The sequence below is a fragment of the Magnolia sinica genome, chromosome 7 (assembly GCF_029962835.1).
Source record: "Magnolia sinica isolate HGM2019 chromosome 7, MsV1, whole genome shotgun sequence".
NCBI classification, from domain to species: domain Eukaryota; kingdom Viridiplantae; phylum Streptophyta; class Magnoliopsida; order Magnoliales; family Magnoliaceae; genus Magnolia; species Magnolia sinica.
The window spans coordinates 18,800,504-18,818,433 of NC_080579.1; the positions used below are offsets into that span (position 1 = coordinate 18,800,504).

Consider the following 17,930-nt stretch of genomic DNA (forward strand, 5'->3'; position numbering starts at 1 on the left):
CGTGTGAGAATCAAGTCGTTTGAAATTTGTCCGCAGGTCAACTCCTCTACCGTTCATTTCTTTTGACAAGATCATGTTGCCCACCTGGCAAATGGATGGCGTGGGTTTTGGGTCAGAGCATAGATGCAGAGGGCTTGCCTGATAAACGGCCTAGATTCTCTCCATGTATCAAGCCCCGTTACTCCAGGTAGCCTGCTGATTCCTACTAGGGCTGAAAGTCAGGGCGGTTTGGGTCGGGTTGGTGCTCAACCCTAGCCCAACCCAAGGTTCTTGTACCTCAACCGTGACCCAACCCAACCCAAGGTTTTTATACCTCAACCCAACCCAACCCAACCCAACCTAATCTAACCTAACCTCGGGCTGAGAATTCTCAACCCAAGCCCAACTCAAGCGGGTTCGGCCGGGTTGGTCGGGTTGATACATGCTAATATTTTAATGATTGCATTGGTTTATTATATTTCAATACATCTCTTATTTTTTATATCTATAATTTTATTAATTATATATGCAGTTATTTATTGTAAAGAACTTCATTTATTCTAGACAAACAAGGTAAAATATAGGACAACTACTCATTTAAAAGTTGTGTTGTGTAGCACACAATCTATTTGGGAGAGAGAAAGCCTGCATTTCTTGTTAGCTTGAGTCATCGGAAATGATGTGGACCAATGAGACCCAACAACACCGAAATTTCCTGTCTTCAACACATACGATCCACACTCAATTATAATTTATAACTTATATATTGATCGGGTTTAGGTTGGGTCGGGCAACCCAAGACCTCAACCCGAGCCCGACCCAAGTTTTATTGGGTTGGTGTTTGTATAGCCCAAGCCCGAGATCGGACTTGATACATCCTGCCCAAGCCCAACCCAATGTCGGGTTGGTCACTGTCCGGTCGGATTCAACCCGCCCAACTTTTGATCCTAATTCCTACTCTCCTCTCACGTGCCAATGTGTATGCGTGTGCAAGATCTAAGCCATTGAGCAGACAGGGCCCACACAACGTGCCATGGCTAAAAAATTAGCCTAGTTGATTCACCAGATCAGCCCAGCATGCAAAAAGAATAAAACACAGAAGAAAGAGTGTTAAAAAGTAATGGCCAACCGTTCATATTCAATATGGGCCAGCCAGAGCACATAGTGTGATGAGCGCCATCTATTATCAAGTCATTCGGCTCAGGTCAGCCACAAAAGCAGTTTCATTCATCTGTCTAGAATCTGGACCCTCCATCTATGGAAGGCAGTGGGCCTTCAAGTGCCCAGGACTCATGCTTTGATCTAATGATCCTGGCCATCCAATGAATGACCTGCACAAGGAAGTGTTTGGCTCAAATTGGGGTTGTTTGTATGGTGTGTATGTGCCTAACGTGTTAAAGTTGAATGTGATTTGAATCGAACTGAATGCCTTATGACCCAAGGACCGAATAGACTAGAAGATCAAGTCCCATTTGGATTGGGCCGTCTATCTTACCATCAATTATAGAAAAGTGAGGAAAGGGTTCGTCATTTTGATAAATTTCTTGCCTTTATAGTGAAAAGACTTTTAATTAAGCACGTGATGCATTGTGCAATTCAATGATACGACAATATTGACAAAAGAGATATGATAATACGATTGAAAGTATTTTATTGGTATCAAATGAACGCTTACAATCAGTATAATGAAAAATTAAAAATGGCTAATGACAATTTGTTTGTTTGTCGCATGGCCAGGCTTCATAGGTGGGACCATCGTGGTTAAATGACAATTTGTTTGTTGCCCTAGCCCTACTTTCTAGGTGAAATAGTTAGTGGGGTGACAATCTGTTCGTTGCTTGGAACTATTTGTCACTTGGAACCAATTGTTAGGATCTATGGAGGCTGATCATCAAAGGTTAGGGCTGGGCCCACACGACTTGATCTGGTGGATCCGACTCATCCGACTCGGTCAAATCTGACTTGACTCAAACTGAATGTCAGGGTCAAGTTCATATCAAGTAGACCTACCTTGATCCGAATCCCGACTGAGTCAAGTTCAGGTTACATGGTAACCCGATCCGAAACCCGACTCGGACCGGAATCAGGTAGTATAAATTAAACTTTTTATTTGTTTTTACTTTTACCATTTCAACTACCCTAACCTTACCCGCGTCGGCGCCGCAGTGAACCCGATCAGAATTCAGGCCAGCTAATAGCCCAACACTCAATCTTTACCGGTCATCTTTATTCATTTATCAAGTATGTTTATTTTTTAAGTTTTTTTTTTTTGTGTTTTTTGGGCTCGGGATCTTGGGTGCAAGCCGCTGGTGGCCCACCTTGGCTCGGGACCTCGGTTGTGGCCCACCCTGGCTCTAGACAAATGCGGATTAGCTACTCAAGTGACGTCATCATGTTCTTTGGGCCCCATTATGATGTATGTGTTGTATCAACACCATCCATCCATTTAGAGAGATCGTTTTAGGGCATGGTGACCCGCCCTAGCTCGACCACGCTGGTGGACCGCCTGGCTCGACCTCGCTGGTGGCCTGATCTGAATCATACCCAACTCGATCCGACTCAGTTTCTCTGACTGAGTCGAACTCAGTTCGGGTCAACCCAGCCAAGATTCTATTCGGAGCGAGTCAAGCCTGCTGGACTCAATCCCGAGTTGGATCGAGTTTGGGTTAGGGAGTTGGCAAAACTGGATCGAGTCGAGTTGGACCTAACTCGTTCCGACTCGACTCGATGCCCACCTCTATCAAAGGTGTACAGTTCATCCAGCCACCACTTTCACGGGTTAAGCTTTGCACTGGCTCGCTTAGGGGCATCACCTCTTGCTTGGGGTCCAGGGGTGTGCTCCTGTCCAGAGGGCAATGTCATAATTTCACATGAAGTTTTATATAAACCCTAGTTCATTTAGGGTAATATATTATATTAAGAGAGAGAGAGAGAGAGAGAGTTATTATTGTATTGAGAGTTGCTTCTTTGTTTTTTTGTCTTTAAGTATAGTGTATTGGCATGTATCCATAAACATACCGAAAGAGAACAACGTAAATCTCAGTGTTGTGGTTTGCATATTTTTTCTTTCTTTATTTTTTTTTCATTTTGATATTGTTGTGTGTGTGGTCGAGAAAGAATCTTTCTCCCAGCACCAACTTTGTAAGTAAAGTATTCGTGGTAATCGGGTACTTGTTCGTTGCTTGAGGCTTCACTTCGTAGGTGAGATTGTTGTGATTCAATTATTTGTTCGTTGCTCGACTGAGCTTCGTTGACAAGATGACCGTGGTTTAGACGATCATCTGTTCGTTGTAGAGTTGAACTTTGTAGGCAAGATAGTCGATAGAATTTCTAAGCACGTAGGTAAAAAAGCTCCATTAGCATTTTGGTGAAAAGTTAGAGATCTTCCTAACAGTTTAACGGTGTGATCACAAACATAAGGTGGAAAGATAAATAACATAATCAATCCATGCTTTTCTACAGTATTGTGCTAGCTGGCAATGAAGTTAGTCTAAGACTAAGTTAAAGCTAAACTAAACTGGGATAGGCATCCATGAGTGACAAAGGATAGGCAGCGTTGCACTATAAGAGAATCATGTTGGACAGTCGTGGGTCTGGAGTTCTTCGCTGTTTGTGTAACGCTCCATGTTTTCGGAACTCGAATATATGACTTGTTCTCCAAAAACCCGAGTGTTAACTTTTAAAGATAGTCAAATTCAGGTACATATATTTTTTTTCTTTTCTTTTTCTTTCAGAGTAGCAGTCTAGTAAAAGATGGACAAATCAAACATAAAGTAAAAATTGCATTTATATTCATAATATATGTGTGTTTGCCTATAATAACTTATACAAACCAATGTCTCCATATTAACAAATACAAGAATCACATAATTTACATATGAGAAATAATAAAATACATATAAATTTGAGCCGTAAGATCGCACAGCCTCTCTTGGCAAATACAACCATGCATCCTTGGCACTTGTACCCTGCTCCTCATCAAGCCTAAATATGTATATCATTTAAGCCACCTATACTACCTATACAATTATATATTTAATGAATGAGTGGCCAGCTCAGTATGAATTCCCCTCATGATTACACACCATTGCATTAGGTAAGCATAGTTATAAACAAAAAGAATTCAAAACAATATACAATACAGTCTTATTAAATGCACAGATGCATGAGTGCACATCAACTGAAGATGCTCATTCAATTGGCTTTTGGGCAAAACTCATGCATGTAGCCGGTCACCAGCGAAAGTACATCGTACATGCATAGTCCCAAGCTCACCAAAAGTGGGTCGATAGTCGATGGTCTGGGAGCTAGCAAAACGATACCCCAACTAAATTCTATTAGGCACGTGTTACAACATCCAGAATTAGCCACCCGTCATCACCTGTATGTTATGGATGCATGATTAGCCCATCCGTTATTATTCCATTTACAACCAGCCAGTTTAATAAAACTCAAAGGTCACTACGGGGGATTCATCACCTAGCGTAGGCCGACAGCTCGGACAGTGTCCTATGAGACTACCACCTTAGGATGTTTAATGAAAATTCATTGACTAGTGGCTAATCATAGTTCAACATATGAAACTTACCATCGTATGGTTATGTGGAAATAAATCATCGAAGTCACATAGGGCAAATAACAAATCGAAATTATATTGGAAAAATATCAAATCAAAGCCACATAAGGCAAATATCAAATAGATGCGATGAAAAGACCATCCTCAAAAGCCACGCAAACACAATAACCCATGAATGGTAGGCCCACTTCATTATTCACATCATTCAAGTAACCATGCTAGATCGAGGGCCCATTATAAACACAATCAATCAAATTACATCCCAAGTATGGGTGTACATTTATAAGTGAGATTTTCCACTAATTGATGTACGAGTTTAAGTTGCATAAGAAATTCACAAGTAATCCACAAGCATGAGAAAATATGCTGGATAAATATTGAGCATGTAATCTAGCATATATTTCCAACAACTAGCATACGCAATTATAAGTTAAAGATATCAATTATTAACAGAAATTAAGATAAAAACTATCACTTAAGCTAATAGAAAAATGAAAAGCTCAAGGGGAAGAAATCATTACCTTACGAATCAAATCGTCAACTAACATTGCTAGGAAGTGTGTGCGTCCTTGTAATCGAATCCTACCACGAATGACGAAATCGTACAATTAGATTCAAGTTTTACACACCATTTAGGGTTAAGATCATAGCTTAGGGTTCAAATTTTTTACTTTTAGGAGTTGATGTAGAATTATGGTTTCATTCTATAGTTTAGTTCTAGACTTATATTCTAATATTTGAATGCCAATTGATGTACGATTAATCACAACACTAATAATATTGATAATTATAAAATCGCCATTAATACTAGCGATATATTGTTATTATTATTAGCTAAAATGACCCTAATAATCGTTATGATAATAAATATTATGATATACTATTAATGATAATATTTAAGAGCGATAAATAAAATAATACTATTTAATAATTGCAATTTCATTTATAATAACAAGTTTTAGCATAAATTATCCGCTAATGGCTAATAATATCTAATATTAGCAATCCTAATAACAAGAGTGACAACAATGATATTAATACAAAGAGGCAAGTCTAGTATGGAAAGAAAACATTGACTCACTACGCCGACTCGAATCGACCCACAAACTTGATTTTGCTCCCAACTCAAACCAACTCAGTGAGTCACCCAGGTGGCTTTGGATCTCCATGACCATTTGTTGGACCGTTGGACCAAATCAGTCCCAATCTGTGACCCGGTTCGTTTGACGAGTTGTCTCAACAATCACCCTCTAAATCTCACTTTCTCCTTCTTTTTCTTCTTCTTCTTCTTTTTTTTTTTCTTTCTTTTCCTTTCTTACTTTCTCTCTTATCCTTCTTCCTCCTATCCTTCTCCTTTTCCTTTCTTCTTCCTTTTAAGAGCAGCATCCAGCAAGTCTTGACCCGACTCGCATAGCTGGACTCATGGAGTTCAACCGAGTCGACTCGGTGATCTCTCTCTCTCTCTCTCTCTCTCTCTCTCTACTTCTTCTCCTTCCTTTTTTCCTTTTTTTTTTCCTTTTTTTTTGTAAACACATCCAGCAACCTGGACCACCATCAATATCTTGAAAACGAGTTGAGCTGGTGCGGCAAGTCAACATGATTAAGACCCGACTCGCAGCCCAACTTGGTGAACGGACCAGCACCCCAACTCTCTCTCTCTCTCTCTCTCTCTCTCTCTCTCTCTCTCCTTCACTACTTCTTTCTATTTTTTCTTCTCCCTCTCTTCCTTGGGATAACCTGGGTCGAGCCAGGCTCGATCCAACTCGAATGACGTCGAATCGGTGCGACATAAGGTCGAACAGCAGCCCTGACTTAGTGTGGCACGATCTCCCTCACTCTCTTTTTCTTCCTCTTCCTTTCTCCATTTTCTTCCAACTAGAAATGTCCGAAAATGGATGACAGGCCCAACCTGGTTCAAGCTCGGCTGAACTCGTCATCGAGTTGAGTCAATCCTAGCTCGACAGCGTCCCGACCCGGTAGTAGGGAGGCCACCCAACACCCTCTCTTTATGTTTCTCCTTCTTTTCCTTTTCTTTCTTGTTCTTCTTCTCAAACTTTCACTGAGATCTGAAGTCGGACCTCACTCATCTAGCTCAGACCGAACTTGGTCCAAACTCGATGCGGTGCGGCTTGCTTCATCGAGGAAGAAAGCCACGAGCGATCATGGAAGATTGTAAACGAAGGGGTTTTCTTTAGATCTGATTCTAGTGGAGGCTCTGGATTGGCGGTAGGGAGCTTATGGAATGGAGAAACTAAAGCTTGGAGGATATTGGGCCGGTGGGCTCGAGCTTGGGAACAAAAGGCTCGATTTTCTCAAGTGGCTGCAAGAATGGAGGGTGAGCTCCTGTTGCTCGATCCTTAATTGTCTTAAGCATACCCTAGCTTATCTTAGAGCCATTGGATGAGCGATGGACAGTCTGGGTGAGTTCTAGGGCAACTGATATCCTCTAATAGAAGGAATATCCAGCTATCCTTGTATGGCCAAAACCCTACGTTGAAGGGCTCAAATTGATCCGCATCCTACGGTTGAGATGGAGGAGTAGGGATGCACGTGGATTGCCAGCGTGGCAATAGAAGTTCAGACTTTCCGCTCATGGAAAGATAACCACATGCAGCTCTGTTTGGCTCGAGTTTGAGTACATACATGCGTGCATGAGTGTGTACAGACGACGTGGATTTGGTCAGACGAGGATGCTCTACCAGATGAACAGTTTGGATCAGCTCAAGGTGGCCCGCATTAGTGACGGTGGCTTGGTTTTGACAGGGATGGAAGCACAATCCCATTGCACACCAGCCTTCTTGCGATCGACGTCGTGTGTATGCACGGGCTTTCCAACATGCGAAACACTTGGGTTTTGATCAAACCTTCATGGACTCTGTGATGGACGGTTCAGATCATGCTAAAGAGGCCATATGGTGGGCCATTGATCGAGCAAAAGCGTCGTCCGTTTGAAATGGACGTTGGCGGAAAAAAGGAAGAAGGAATATTTCCTTTTTTGGAAATCATCGGGTCAAGCTCGGTTTGACCCGATTTTACGTACAGTGCACAGTCAGTGCACATCCCCTGGTGCACTCACAGTACTAAAAGTGGGGTCCACACGATTGTTTGATGAAATCCTCACCGACCATTCGATCAATTAGCCCATGTAAGGCCATGAGCCCAAGAATAAGGCTGGTCTAACACTCAGGTGGGCCCTCATTGACTAAATCTTGTCTAATTTGTTAATCTTCATAGATCTAATGGTTAGGTTTATCTCAATTTGAACATCAACGGTCAAAAGACCCCTAGGGATCATCTATGCATTCGGGACCATCTGTTTCATGTGTTAATAATACCCTTAGTGCTATTAAAGTCTATAATAACATTATTTGTTTTATTATATGTGTTTACATAGATGTTTATTTATTTATTTTTATTAGTAGTAGCATTTTACATGGGACCTGCCTTTGATTAGAGTCATCAATGGTTTGAATCACGCCTTGTTGAGCCATGTGTCCAAATCTCAGGCATAGCTATTACTTGGGGTAATTTGATAACTCGATGGTTGAGTTATGGGAATCGATTGTTAGATCGATCGACGGAAGCATTGTGGATCTTATGGGCAGCAATGGATCCACGATTTCTCTAACAATGTGATGGTCCATCTTGAATAATGATGGATAGATCACTTGATCTATAGATGGGGATCACTTACAACGGTCTTAAGGGTCCTAAGGTAGTTTAGATGCCTCTGAATAGTCAGCATTACCATCTAATAATCGGATTCACATGATTTAGTGTTGGGTCGTTGAATGAGATGCCACATACTTGATGGACAGTGGATCTTAAGATCTCGGGCTTGCTATCAATAAGGAACGGTTTAATTGGTCTATTGAAGCGATTGAGATCCTAAAATAGACGTCTCTGAAGCTATGATGGACTATTTTGAAAATCAATCGGATGGATGGCTTGTTATGAATGTTGTACTAGACGGTTGAGATTAATGATTTGAGGATCACTGGATGTTGATGTGTAAGGAAAGTTACATGTGTTCCACACACGTGTAAACTGATTTAGACTTTCATGGTAATACCAAAGTATTGAAAAGTACTGGGGTATTACAGTTTGCTTTATTTATAAGTATGTAAAGTTGTTGGCAAAAAAATTGTATACGGAATTAATCTTCATGATCTTTTCTCAATTAATTGGCTGATAACATATGTGGCCGATTACATTTCTTTCTTGTTGTCATGCCCCAAACTCGGAAACTGGGTTTATAAAATTTTTGATTGCTAAATCCGGTGCTGACAGCCTCCGTAGTATCCCATTATCTGCTCCCGACACCTATATGCCAGATTCCAATCCCGGGATCTTATAAGAGGAATTTTTCAGTATGAATTTTTTTTTGAACGATTAATCTGTTTAGGTGGTTACACATTTTGTATATGGTATCAACACATATTGAAGAGACGAACATATTCGACATGTCACACATGATATGGTGTACCAGCTCAACAGTAATGAAGGAAATAATAGCAAACTCCAACAACTCTTGAATGCATCCTCAAAAGTGTAAGCTATATGTATGAGCAAACCATAGCTCGTGAGTCTACTGCATGCCGGGAGTAAAACATGTCTTATCAGGGCGCTCCCGTAAAGACATCCAAAACAACTATAGACATGTTATCAACCAATCATATTATCATAGGTGAGTAGGTTATCAATCAAGCATGTCGTATAATTATACATGTTATCATAAACATGACGTTAATAATTAGGCTAGGCCACCATCTTGATGGGACACACTTGTGGAAGCCAAGGAAAGGGAATGTTAGAAGGAAATGACCCAAACTGTTCCTATTTAATGTGGCCCAGCTGATGAATGGTTTGGATAGGTAGGGATGAGGTCAGATCTAACAAAATTTTCAATCGAAGATCTAGACCGTCTATCGGATCCAATGCACCGCACCTTCAACTACCCATAGAGTTGCGCACGGGGTGACTTGACTCGCATAACTCGACTCATCCAACTCGTTCGGACCTGACTCGATCCGAACTGGGTGAATCGGTCCGAACCGAGTAGGCTTCGCCCAATCTGAACTCAAACCGAGTCGAGTTCGAGTTACCCAGTAACTCAACCCAACTTGACCTGAAACTCAATTCGAAACTAACTCGACTCGAATTTGAATATATATAATAATAATAATTAAAAAAAACCCTAATTTTTTAAGTCTCTATAACCCTATACACCACACTTGACCCCACCCCGACCCTATCCCAAATTCCCTCTTCCTCCCTCATCCTCCTCCTCTTCTAAGCCCGACAACCTCCCACCACCATCACCACCCTCCTCTCTCTCTCTCTCTCTCTCTCTCTCTCTCTCTCTCCGAATTGGTGCCAACTCGAACCAACTTGATACTTCTTATCGGGCCAGACTCGGTCTGGATTAGTCCGGGCCAGACCTGAATTCGGATCGGTTCAGGCATGCTTGACTCGGTACTGAGTCGAGCTCGAGTAGACCTATTTCAAAACCGGATCGAGTCGGGTCAGCCCTAACTCAGTCCGACTTGACTTGATGCCCAGCTCTAACTGCCCATCAGTCCATAACCTCCACGAATCACTTTGACTGAATGATCACAACCGCCCATCCAGTTCATCCACGCAGCATAGTGTCTGGCCTAGACGGACGACCCAGATCGATGATTGCCTTGCCCACGTGTCCCAAAAAATCACAAATTCCCAGATCCCAATTCGCCATGCCAAGCCTACCGTTGAGGCAACGTTACAAAACGGATCAAAATCCTCCGAATTCAAATATTCCCCGCGAAAATCAGAAACTCCCGTTCCCAAAACCTGGATCCGTTTCGCCCCAGCTCCAAGACATGTATCAAACACTTCCAAAACAAGATCCTCTCATATTTCATCCAAGCCGTCGGATTTTCCATCTTCACTGATCAAAGCCCAGAAATCCTCCTCCATTCAATCACAAAATCTCTCTCCAATGCTAAAAGTCCTTCCCACCTCGATCAAATCCACTCCATAATCATTACTTCCGGGCTCTCCCAATCTGTCTTCTTCTCTGGCAAACTCATAAGCAAATATGCTGAATCGCACAAACTGACCACCTCCCGATTGGTTTTCGATCGTGTTTCCCACCTAGACAACGTTTATCTATGGAATTCGATCATGAGAGCGAATACCCAGATGGGCATTTTCTCCGAAGCATTGGATTTATACTTTGCTATGCGGCGGTTGAAATTGTGCCCCGACAGTTTCACTTTCCCTTCGGTAATCAATGCTTGTGCGGGCTTACTTGATTTTGAGATGGGTAGGACTGTTCATGATCATGTTTTGGAAATGGGTATTGGGTCTGACTTATATATTGGTAATTCCTTGATTGATATGTATGCTAGATTGGGTTATTTGAAGGAGGCACGCGATGTGTTTGATAAAATGCCTCAGAGGGATGTGGTGTCTTGGAATTCTATGATTTCTGGGTACAGTGCAAATGGAGAACCAGAGCAAGCTTTGGAGGTTTATTATCAATTGAAAATTGCAGGCATAATTCCGGATTGTTTTACGGTAGCTAGTGTTTTACCTGCCTGCGGAAGCCTAGTAGCTATTGAAGAGGGCTGGGTAATTCACGGCCTTGTAAATAAGATCGGGATAGAGAAGGATAGACTAGTGAGCAATGGTCTCATTGCGATGTACTGTAAATTTGAGAATTTAACAGATGCTAGAAGATTATTTGATATGATGATAGGCAAAGACACTGTTTCTTGGAATACTTTGATTGGTGGGTACTCTCAAATTGGTGTATTTGAAGAGGCTATAAAGCTATTCCAAGAGATGGTGATTAGATTCAAACCTGATCTTTTAACGATAACGGCAATTCTCTGTGCTTGTGGTCAGATGAGGGACTTGGAATGTGGGAAATCGGTTCATGGATACATGAAGAGAAATGGATATGAATGCAATACTGCAGCCAATAACATTCTCATAACAATGTATTCTAAGTGTGGAGGCTTATGACAGTCGCAAACAGTTTTTGATCAAATGGATTGTGTAGACTCTGTCTCATGGAATTCGTTGATCAATGGTTATGTTCAAAAAGGATGCCACCATGACGGGAGGGAGCTTTTTAAGATCATGCAAAAGATGGACATAAGACCTGATTCCGTTACTATGGTGGCACTCTTTTCAATTTGTACCCAGTTAGGAGATTTTAGTGCGGGGAAGGAACTTCATGGTAATGTAATCAAGTCGGGATTGGCTTCCAATCTACTTGTGGCTAATGCTCTTATTGATATGCATGCAAAATGTGGTGATGGAATTGTAAAAATCTCCAACTCAAGTGACTCCTACGGTTAGTCTACGATTAAAATATTCTAAGTTAGGGGCTTAGGTGATGGAAAAGGAAGGGAGTAGGCACCCCTTTCCACCGCATAACATGTGGTCTCTACTTTACAGGAATTTTGAGAATTAAATTAAATTCTAAGAAGATTACAATCCAAGGTCAACTTGTAAATACGCTTTCTCAACGTAGAACTAACACGATCAAGGTAAAAAAAAAAAAAAAAGAAGCAGTAATATGATGCAGGTAAAAAAATATATAGACTAGACCGCAAGCTTGATTAATATGTGAGAAGGAGAATGAGAAACCAAATACTCTTTTACCAAAGAGATAATCAGGTATCCCTACTTGAACCCTACTCCTAAACATTTCCTAAGCACCGAAAACACCTCTCCACCTCCCTCTCTTTTTGGACCTCCCTCAGGGGAGGGGGTCTGCTTATATAGGCAAAATCAATGGGAATTGGATTTATGTTGCTCGCCATGTGTCGTGATTTCAGGTCTTTCGAGATCTTGTTAGATGATAAGAGCTCTTTGTGCTTGATTAATAAACTTTGGTTACCTGCGAGAATCGGATTCCCACCGACCCTTTTTATACAAATTTTGAGGTGTTTTAGTTTGCTTATCACCCCAAGTACCATTTGGTAGGCCTAGGTGGGGTAGGGTGGTAGGTGAGAGAGCTTTTTGGCCAATCCAAACCGTTGGTTGGCTCGGGGGGTCACGGGGATCCTCTTCATACAATTTGTTTAGGTTTGCAATACTTTTTCGAGTCGATCAACGGCCGATTCTAAATTTATCTGAATTCTTGCGAAGTAGTCTCTCCCATCTTGGGGTGGAGTGTCTACATATTCTTATCTTCAACGGAGATCACTAGCAACTAAACGCCAAAGTGAGAAAACCGACCATCTTAGTCAAGCATAGATGCAGTTTGGTCTATTCCATTCAGAGTGCCATTGTTGAAAATTCGTCTAGCTAAAAACTCAAGTGTCTCCCTAGGGTTTAGGAAAAAGTTGTGATTTGTCCTTGTACTTTCTACAGTATTGAGTGTATTAAGCTTTCTGCGGCCTTACTGAGATCCGCCTAACACACTTGGGATTGAGAAGGTGCGCTTTTTAAGCCCTTATAAGTCTACTGCCCTGCAATTCTAACACTTTGGTCGTGATAAACTTTTCCACGTTTTGAGGTATGGTTGTATGTCACACATACCATGCATTTTTAAAGAAAAAAAATACTACACAAAGGCTTTTTAGTATTTTAATTCATGACAAAATTCTCAAAGAAATTTGCTTTAAAAATCCCTAAAATGAAAAGAATAAATAAACCAGCCATTTACAACGGAAATGATCAAGTGACAGCTGCCCACACACTATACCATTTAGTATAGAAACCAGCAATTTAACTTCTGATCAGACTATAAAAACACTGTTGAATGATTTTTCATCTAACCTGTTGGATGATTGAGCAATCAAGATCATCCAGTGGGCCCAATGCAAGATTATATGATGGGGTGAAAACATTTATACTTAGCTTTGGGAGGGGTGCGCCAGGCCCATGCAATAGTGCAACACAAGGGCGACACTTGAGAGCCCCAATAGCAAGCTACTGTGGTGGGCCCTCCCCCAAAAGAAATTAATTTAATATCATGTGAGCCGATGGCCCACGTATCAGATATTAAACTGATAAGAACAGATACTACACTTGATCTTAGCCAAAAGGCCGAGAAAGGTATGGTTTTCTTATTCACCTTCCATCCCTTTTATACAACCATTGCTCCCGTGTTCTCTTTCCTCTTCGGTCAGTATGGGACTAACCTCTCCCCTCTTTTGATTCTGCGGCAAACATGGCACGTGCTGGTATAAGCGTGTGAGAATCAAGCCGTTTGAAATTTGTCCGCAGGTCAACTCCTCTACCGTTCATTTCTTTTGACAAGTTCATTTTGCCCACCTGGCAAATGGATGGCGTGGGTTTTGGGTGAGAGCATAGATGCAGAGGGCTTGCCTGATAAACGGCCTAGATTCTCTCTATGTATCAAGCCCCGTTACTCCAGGTAGCCTGCTGATTCCTACTAGGGCTGAAAGTCAGGGCGGTTTGGGTCGGGTTGGTGCTCAACCCTAGCCCAACCCAAGGTTCTTGTACCTCAACCGTGACCCAACCCAACCCAACCCAACCCAACCCAACCCAACCTAACCTCGGGTTGAGAATTCTCAACCCAAGCCCAACTCAAGCGGGTTCGGCCGGGTTGGTCGGGTTGATACATGCTAATATTTTAATGATTGCATTGGTTTATTATATTTCAATGAAAGTCTTATTTTTTATATCTATAATTTTATTAATTATATATGTAGTTATTTATCATAAAGAACTTCATTTATTTTAGACAAACAAGCTAAAATATAGGACAACTACTCATTTAAAAGTTGTGTTGTGTAGCACACAATCTATTTGGGAGAGCGAAAGCCTGCATTTCTTGTTAGCTTGAGTCATCGGAAATGATGTGGACCAATGAGAACTGTCAGCACCGAAATTTCCTATCTTCAACACATACGATCCACTCTCAATTATAATTTATAACTTATATATTGATCGGGTTCGGGTTCGGGTTCGGGTTGGGTCGGGCAACCCAAGACCTCAACCCGAGCCTGACCCAAGTTTTATTGGGTTGGTGTTTGTATAGCCCAAGCCCGAGATCGGACTTGATACATCCTGCCCAAGCCCAACCCAATGTCGGGTTGGTCACAAGTCGGTCGGGTTCAACCCGCCCAACTTTCGGCCCTAATTCCTACTCTCCTCTCACGTACCAATGTGTATGTGTGTGCAAGATCTAAGCCATTGAGCAGATAGGGCCCACACGACGTGCCATGGCTAAAAAATTAGCCTAGTTGATTCACCAGATCAGCCCAGCATGCAAAAAGGATAAAACACAGAAGAAAGAGTGTTAAAAAGTAATGGCCAACGGTTCATATTCAATATGGGCCAGCCAGAGCACATAGTGTGATGAGCGCCATCTATTATCAAGTCATTCGGCTCAGGTCAGCCACAAAAGCAGTTTCATTCATCTGTCTAGAATCTGGACCCTCCATCTATGGAAGGCAGTGGGCCTTCAAGTGCCCAGGACTCATGCTTTGATCTAATGATCCTGGCCATCCAATGAATGACCTGCACAAGGAAGTGTTTGGCTCAAATTGGGGTTGTTTGTATGGTGTGTATGTGCCTAACGTGTTAAAGCTGAATGTGATTCGAATCGAACTGAATGCCTTATGACCCAAGGACCGAATAGACTAGAAGATCAAGTCCCGTTTGGATTGGGCCGTCTATCTTACCATCAATTATAGAAAAGTGAGGAAAGGGTTCGTCATTTTGATAAATTTCTTGCCTTTATAGTGAAAAGACTTTTAATTAAGCACGTGATGCATTGTGCAATTCAATGATATGACAATATTGACAAAAGAGAAATGATAACACGTTGAAAGTATTTTATTGATATCAAATGAACGCTTACAATCAGTATAATGAAAAATTAAAAAAGGCTAATGACAATTTGTTTGTTTGCCGCATGGCCAGGCTTCATAGGTGGGACCATCGTGGTTAAATGACAATTTGTTTGTTGCCTTAGCCGTACTTTCTAGGTGAGATAGTTAGTGGGGTGACAATCTGTTGGTTGCTTGGAACTATTTGTCACTTGGAACCAATTGTTAGGATCTATGGAGGCTGATCATCAAAGGTTAGGGCTGGGCCCACACGACTTGATCTGGTGGATCCGACTCATCCGACTCGATCAAATCTGACTTAATTCAAACTGAATGTCAGGGTCAAGTTCATATCAAGTAGACCTACCTTGATCCGAATCCCGAGTAAGTCAAGTTTAGGTTACATGGTAACCCGATCCGAAACCCGACTCGGACCGGAATCGGGTAGTATAAATTAAACTTTTTATTTGTTTTTACTTTTACCATTTCAACTACCCTAACCCTACCCGCGCCGGCACCGCACTGAACCCGATCGGAATCCAGGCCAGCTAACAGCCCAACACCCAATCTTTACCGGTCATCTTTATCCATTCATCATGTTTATTTTTTAAGTTTTTTTTATGTGTTTTTTGGGCTCGGGATCTTGGGTGCAGGCCGCTGGTGGCCCACCCTGGCTCGGGACCTCGGTTGTGGCCCAACCTGGCTCTGGACAAATGCGGATTAGCTACTCAAGTGACGTCATCATGTTCTTTGGGCCCCACTATGATGTATGTGTTGTATCAACACCATCCATCCATTTAGAGAGATCGTTTTAGGGCATGGTGGCCCGCCCTGGCTCGACCTCGCTGGTGGCCTGATCCGAATCATACCCAACTCGATCCGACTCAGTTTCTCTGACCGAGTCGAACTCAGTTCGGGTCAACCCAACAAAGATTCGATTCGGAGCGAGTCAAGCCTGCTGGACTCAATCCCGAGTCGGATCGAGTTTGGGTTAGGGAGTTGGCAAAACTGGATCGAGTCGAGTTGGACCTAACTCGGTCCGACTCGACTCGATGCCCACCTCTATCAAAGGTGTACAGTTCATCCAGCCACCACTTTCATGGGTTAAGCTCTGCACTGGCTCGCTTAGGGGCATCACCTCTTACCTGGGGTCCAGGGGTGTGCTCCTGTCCAGAGGGCAATTTCATAATTTCACATGAAGTTTTATATAAACCCTAGTTCCTTTGGGGTAATATATTCTATTGAGAGAGAGAGAGAGAGAGAGAGAGAGAGAGAGAGAGAGAGAGAGTTATTATTGTATTGAGAGTTGCTTCTTTGTTTTTTTGTCTTTGAGTATAGTGGATTGGCATGTATCCATAAACATACCGAATGAGAACAATGTAAATCTCAGTGTTGTGGTTTGCATATTTTTTCTTTCTTTATTTTTTTTCATTTTGATATTGTTGTGTGTGTGGTCGAGAAAGAATCTTTCTCCCAGCACCAACTTTGTAAGTAAAGTATTCGTGGTAATCGGGTACTTGTTCGTTGCTCGAGGCTTCACTTCGTAGGTGAGATTGTTGTGATTCAATTATTTGTTCGTTGCTCGACTGAGCTTCGTTGACAAGATGACCGTGGTTTAGACGATCATCCGTTCGTTGTAGAGTTGAACTTTGTAGGCAAGATAGTCGATAGAATTTCTAATTACATAGGTAAAAAAGCTCCATTAGCATTTTGGTGAAAAGTTAGAGATCTTCCTAATAGTTTAACGGTGTGATCACGGACATAAGGTGGAAAAATAAATAACATAATCAATCCGTGCTTTTCTACAGTATTGTGCTAGCTGGCAATGAAGTTAGTCTAAGACTAAGTTAAAGCTAAACTAAACTGGGATAGGCATCCATGAGTGACAAAGGATAGGCAGCGTTGCACTATAAGAGAATTGTGTTGGACAGTCGTGGGTCTGGAGTTCTTCGCTGTTTGTGTAACGCTCCGTGTTTTCGGAACCCGAGTATATGACTTGTTCTCCAAAAACCCGAGTGTTAACTTTTAAAGATAGTCAAATTCAGGTACATATATTTTTTTTCTTCGTTTCTTTTTCTTTCAGAGTAGCAGTCTAGTGGAAGATGGACAAATCAAACATAAAGTAAAAATTGCATTTATATTCATAATATATGTGTGTTTGCCCATAATGACTTATACAAACCAATGTCTCCATATTAACAAATACAAGAATTACATAATTTACATATGAGAAATAATAGAATGCATATAAATTTGAGCCGTAAGATCGCACGGCCTCTCTTGGCAGATACAACCATGCATCCCTGGTACTTGTACCCTACTCCTCATCAAGCCTAAATATGTATATCATTTAAGCCACCTATACTACCTATACAATTATATATTTAATGAATAAGTGACCAGCTTAGTATGAATTCCCCTCAAGATTTCACACCGTCGCATTAGGTAAGCATATTTATAAACAAAAAGAATTCAAAACAATATACGATACAGTCTTATTAAATGCATAGATGCGTCAGTGCACATCAACTGAAGATGCTCATCCAATTAGCTTTTGGACAAAACCCATGCATGTA

At 41.6% G+C, this 17,930-nt stretch overlaps 1 non-coding gene and 1 pseudogene across 1 annotated transcript; one reads left to right on the forward strand and one right to left on the reverse strand.

Annotated features, from left to right (window-relative positions):
- Positions 1–95: 95 nt before the first annotated feature.
- LOC131250583 (pentatricopeptide repeat-containing protein At3g03580-like) lies at positions 96–11,905 on the forward strand (annotated as a pseudogene).
- A 1,515-nt stretch (positions 11,906–13,420) lies between these two features.
- On the reverse strand, positions 13,421–13,616 carry LOC131252470 (U2 spliceosomal RNA). Its single transcript, XR_009174489.1, has one exon. It is a non-coding gene; the product is annotated as a U2 spliceosomal RNA (small nuclear RNA).
- Positions 13,617–17,930: the final 4,314 nt, after the last annotated feature.